This window comes from Echinops telfairi, unplaced genomic scaffold (assembly GCF_000313985.2).
Source record: "Echinops telfairi isolate 266 unplaced genomic scaffold, ASM31398v2 ScPeMD7_7400;HRSCAF=8409, whole genome shotgun sequence".
Taxonomy (NCBI): domain Eukaryota; kingdom Metazoa; phylum Chordata; class Mammalia; order Afrosoricida; family Tenrecidae; genus Echinops; species Echinops telfairi.
The window spans coordinates 33,866,355-33,872,161 of NW_022111300.1; positions in this window are offsets into that span (position 1 = coordinate 33,866,355).

Consider the following 5,807-nt stretch of genomic DNA (forward strand, 5'->3'; position numbering starts at 1 on the left):
GCAGGTTTACAAACTCAGAAGTGGCCCCCACCCCGGCTCCTAACACCAGATCGACTCCTGTGTTTGTATTTCCTATGGTAAAGGAGGGAGGGGGGCAGCAGAAAAAACAGGAAGGCCGTCAATGAGACGGACTGACACAGTGACCACGGCATCAGGCATCAGGAGCAATTGGGAGGATGGTGCAGGACCGGACAGTGTTTCCTTCTGTTGTGCATGGGGTCCCTGTGAGTCGGAACTGACTCGGGGGTACCTCATGACAACATAGAGGGGCCCACACATTGTGCACCCTCTGGTGTCGGCTTCCTGTGTTCAACATTGATGGTGAGTTTCATCTGTGTCCTGTGGGGCAGTCAGAATTCCCAGACGCCTCCCTTCCCCAAAAGATTCCTTTGCTCCCTCTTGTAGCCACGCCTCTCAGCTGTCCATCAAAGGCCAGTCTCTGAGCCACCGCGAAGGGATTTGTCTCTGAAACTGGCTTGTGGGTCACAAAAGTCTGTGTCAGTGTTGCCTGTCCCCCCTTTACAGCCCCTCAGACCAGCGTTTAGGAATCGTGGGTACAGTGTGGAGAGATTTGAAGGCCATGACCCTGCCGCGTTTTGCTGTTTTGTTTTTCCCTTTTATTTTTGCAGAACGACATCTACGAAGAAAACCATACCGGATGGACTTGCACGGCCTATCTGGTTAAAGCACCATTAAACACCCCTGTGCGTGGTGTTCTTCACTGTGAGGGGATTTTGCAAATGTAAGAAAAGGCCCAAACCAGTCGACCTTGAAATGGGGAGACTATCTTTGGTGGGCCTGACCTAATCGTGTGAGCCCTTCAAAGGACTAGGGCTTTTTCTGGGGAGAGAGGGATTTGCCTAGAGAGAAATTTGCCCTGGGTTTGGAAGATAGAGCCCCCCCAATGATAAAGGATGTGGACACCTCTAGGAGCGGGCCCTGGCTAGCCACAGTTGGCAAGGAGGGAGTGAGCTACCATCCTTCAATTTGTTTCAAAGGAACCAAATTCTGCCAACAATCTGAATGAGTTTGGAGGAAAAACCAAACCAAACACTGCCATTGGGTGTATTCTGGGGATCGGGAAACGGCGGGTTTGGAGCGTGGAATTGAAGAGGGGGAAGCGGCGGCGGCGGAGCCGGGCTCGCGGGAGGGGACCGTTTGCATGCGGCGCGCAGGGCACTGAGTCACCGGCGCTGCCGCGTCCTCTCGTTCTCTCGGCAATTTCTCCGGAGAACGCGGAGCAAGGTCAGCCGGGCGGCCCTCAAGGACGACGCGCGCGGCGCCCGCATGCTGATGGCCGGCCTGCGGAGAGGCTCGCCGCGCCCCGGGCGCCCCACGCCAGCCAGGAGGAAATTCAGAGACCTCTGTAGCGTCCTCTCCCTGCACGACTGCCACGCGCAGCCGGCCGGCCGAGACCTTGTGGCCATCGAGAACCTGGGACCTGGTCTCAGCCTTGAACTCCGAGGTTCGGCAGCCGGTCGCCTTCGGGTAACGCGGTTCGGAAAGCTGTAAGTCCGTGCGCCTGGAAAAACGTGCTCCTGAGGGCACGCCGGGAGAAGTAAACGCAGCGATGCCGTGGGAACGTAGGCCGCTGCAGGAAGCCTGCTCCCCGAAAGCGTCCCCCACCCTCCCTCTTCTCTTGCAGACACCGCAGTGGCTCTGGGCGCCTGGAGTCACGTACCCGAGGTCCTCACCTCTGAGTTGTCCTGAACGATTCCAGGGCGCCCCTTCCCGAGCCCTGGACCAGCAGGCGGGCTCGAGAGTCAGGCCCGGATTGTACTGGAAATGCGACCAACACGCAGAGAGGAAAAAATAACTTTGCTGGGAAATCACCCCGATTCCTAGATCCTCCACCTTGCCAGTTAGTGGTTTCCCCTCCATACTGGAAAGACGAGGTGAGGGCAGGGAAAACCCTCCTGCTTGGAATAATTTAGAACTCAGCCCAGCCCCACCTCCGCTCGCTGCCATCGAGTGGATTCTGGCTTACAGCGAACCTGCAGGACTGACTAGAACTGCCCCTGGGGGTGTCCAAGGCTGTATCTCTTTAGGGGATCAGACAGCCGCCTTTCTCCCCAGAGCAGCTGCTGGGTTCAGATTGTTGAGATGTGGTTAGCAGCCTGACATGTAATCCTCCCTGCCACCCAAACAAGATGGACACGGCCCCGTTAGCTATAAAGTGTTTATGTAGCGGACAAATAGCATCAGCAAGGCAGTTAGGCTTCTCAATCAGACAGGACACATCCTGTCCTCCCCTCCCAGGTTGCCCGGGGCACCAGTGCCGCTGCCATCACTTCAGGCCACACTCTACCTTGTGTGGGTTCTTTTCTGCTCACAGGCCTCCCGCTTTTGGGACCCGCTCAGGATGCATGCTTGCTTGTGAAGACAAAACAAATCGCTCTGGAGTAAATCCAGGTTATTCTGAGTCTTTTCCATACAGGCATATGAAAGGTGTAATATCATTTCCCGGTCAAGCACACACAAATCACCCACGAACAGCTTGCTCGCTGGATCGCAACACTGATGGTCGCCTATGCAGGTTTACAAACTCAGAAGTGGCCCCCACCCCGGCTCCTAACACCAGATCGACTCCTGTGTTTGTATTTCCTATGGTAAAGGAGGGAGGGGGGCAGCAGAAAAAACAGGAAGGCCGTCAATGAGACGGACTGACACAGTGACCACGGCATCAGGCATCAGGAGCAATTGGGAGGATGGTGCAGGACCGGACAGTGTTTCCTTCTGTTGTGCATGGGGTCCCTGTGAGTCGGAACTGACTCGGGGGTACCTCATGACAACATAGAGGGGCCCACACATTGTGCACCCTCTGGTGTCGGCTTCCTGTGTTCAACATTGATGGTGAGTTTCATCTGTGTCCTGTGGGGCAGTCAGAATTCCCAGACGCCTCCCTTCCCCAAAAGATTCCTTTGCTCCCTCTTGTAGCCACGCCTCTCAGCTGTCCATCAAAGGCCAGTCTCTGAGCCACCGCGAAGGGATTTGTCTCTGAAACTGGCTTGTGGGTCACAAAAGTCTGTGTCAGTGTTGCCTGTCCCCCCTTTACAGCCCCTCAGACCAGCGTTTAGGAATCGTGGGTACAGTGTGGAGAGATTTGAAGGCCATGACCCTGCCGCGTTTTGCTGTTTTGTTTTTCCCTTTTATTTTTGCAGAACGACATCTACGAAGAAAACCATACCGGATGGACTTGCACGGCCTATCTGGTTAAAGCACCATTAAACACCCCTGTGCGTGGTGTTCTTCACTGTGAGGGGATTTTGCAAATGTAAGAAAAGGCCCAAACCAGTCGACCTTGAAATGGGGAGACTATCTTTGGTGGGCCTGACCTAATCGTGTGAGCCCTTCAAAGGACTAGGGCTTTTTCTGGGGAGAGAGGGATTTGCCTAGAGAGAAATTTGCCCTGGGTTTGGAAGATAGAGCCCCCCCAATGATAAAGGATGTGGACACCTCTAGGAGCGGGCCCTGGCTAGCCACAGTTGGCAAGGAGGGAGTGAGCTACCATCCTTCAATTTGTTTCAAAGGAACCAAATTCTGCCAACAATCTGAATGAGTTTGGAGGAAAAACCAAACCAAACACTGCCATTGGGTGTATTCTGACGCATGGTGAGCCTATAGGAAGAGGTAGAACTGCCCCTATGACTGTCTAAGACTAAATTGTTACCAGAGTAGAAAGCTTCCTCTTTCTCCTGTGCAGCAGCTGGTGGTTTCAAACTGCCAACCTTGCAGTTAGCAGCCTAACGCATTTCCGCTACATCACCAGGGCTCGCCAAGTTCAGAAGAGGATCCTTAATTTAGTGTGTGAGGCGCCTGGCTGAGAACCTGCCTACCAGATGCTAAGATGCTAACGGTACAGAGCTGTGAGCTATTAGGTGTCATTCCAAGTTGCTAAGTTTGTGGTCGTTTGTTTCACAGCTGTAGAAACCTGATATAGTGCGGGTGATTCTAGTTTGTTCAGTTAATTACTGTGTCGTATGACAGGACTGTGGCTTATTTACTATCTCTTCTACTGCCCAGCAGTGGCTGCCCATGGCCTCCCAGAGCCTGATCAGCATGCATTTGCCTGCCTGCTGGGTGTCTGCACCTAGGAGTGAACTAGCTAGCCCATTCCGTGTGTCGGTGCGGTTTGGCTTCAGTGGAGGATGTACCAGACCCAGCACCCTTCCCGGGCAGTGCACTTCAGGAGCGGGCATCACCCATCTGTCAGCCGAGGCTGGTGTGTTGCCGGGATGCTGAGCAGATCTCAGCAAGGCTTGCAGACTAAGATGGATGAGGCAGACAGGGCCTAGCCATCTACTGCTCCCAAACCAGCCAATAAAACCGTGTGGAGTGTAGGTCTGTCCCCATTGTACACAGACAGGGTGGGTGGGAGTGGAGGGGCATGAGGCATAGAGAGAGGCCAACAAGCGTGCATATGTTCATCTTGAGTAACAATGACCCCTTTTCCACAGGGGTCTGTTACTTTTTAGTAGTTACTTAACTCAGACGAGATTCTCATGCCCTACTGAGAAGTGGGTCTCCACATTCACTGGCTCATCTCAAGAGCAAAAGACCCAGTGATGGCAGAAAGCCCAGACTTGCTGCCATCGGGCCGATGCCAACTCCCAGCGACCACATAGGACAGGTAGAACCGCCCCTGTGAGTTTCCAAGACTGCAACTCTTTACAGGGGCTTCCGACCCTGTCTTTCTCCCATGGTTCACCTGGTTTCAAACGGCTGATCTCACGGTTAGCAACCCTACTCCTAACCACTATACCCCCAGGGCTCCAAGAACTGAGGGTATATACTAGCCCCACCCCCAGGGCCTCGGTCTCCTCAGTGGCCAGCTGGCCTGCATGAGTGAGCCGTGAGAAGTGAGAAGTCATGGGTCCAGCTGTAGGCCCGATGTCTCTCCATCAGCTGACAGTCTGCAGAAGGGAACAGGGCTGCCCAGTGACCCTGCTGACACTGCTCATCCAACCCCGAGGGCATCTTAACTCTGCCTCTATCAGGAGCCTTGGGGCTTAGTGGGTTAGACATTGGGTTGCTAACCCCAAGGTCGGAAGTTCAAAACCTCCAGTCGCACCATGGGACAAAGAGGAGGCCTTCTGCTCCCCTCAAGAGTTACAGTCTCGGAAACGCCCAGGAGGCAGTTCTACCCTGTCCTGAAGGGTCACCGTGAGTCCGAATTTACTGGACGGCAGTGAGTTTGGTTCCTTTTTTGGTTTTCAATCCATATCAAGTCCAAGAGGCCCCTCTCTGTCGCACACCAAGCACCCCACCGGCATCTGTGGTGGCTTATGTGATGTCCACTCCGGATCTTGAAACATGGGCGTCTGAAGCCCCCGCTATTCCTCCCTCTAGGAGTCTGGGTCCCATTGCAGCTGAGTGCAGAGCCCCAGTAAGTGCTCAGGCAGCTGCCTTGCAAACACAAGAGGAAGCACGTGGATAAAGGATCGCTCTGCCAGACCCAGTGAGCACTACTTTCATACCCTAATTGCAGACAGCTGCAGCATTGTCTCACACACACGCACAATTAAGGCCCCAACAAATGTCAGCCGTGGCCCAGCTGGCTGGATTGCTGTTGACGGATGGGCACCGTCACACTCTGAGCACTGCCTCCCCAATAATGGAGACGGAAGCTTCCGGCAAACCCTTAGACGCCTCTAATGGTTTAAGAGGCCTCCTCCAGTCTCACACGTCTGAGGACTGTGACTGATATTCCAGCCACATGGTCCAGGAGTCCGATGGTCCATGCTGTCTTCCTGCTCCCTTTACTTTGCTACTGACCAGGAGGGCCTTCAAGAAGCAACTTCCAGGCC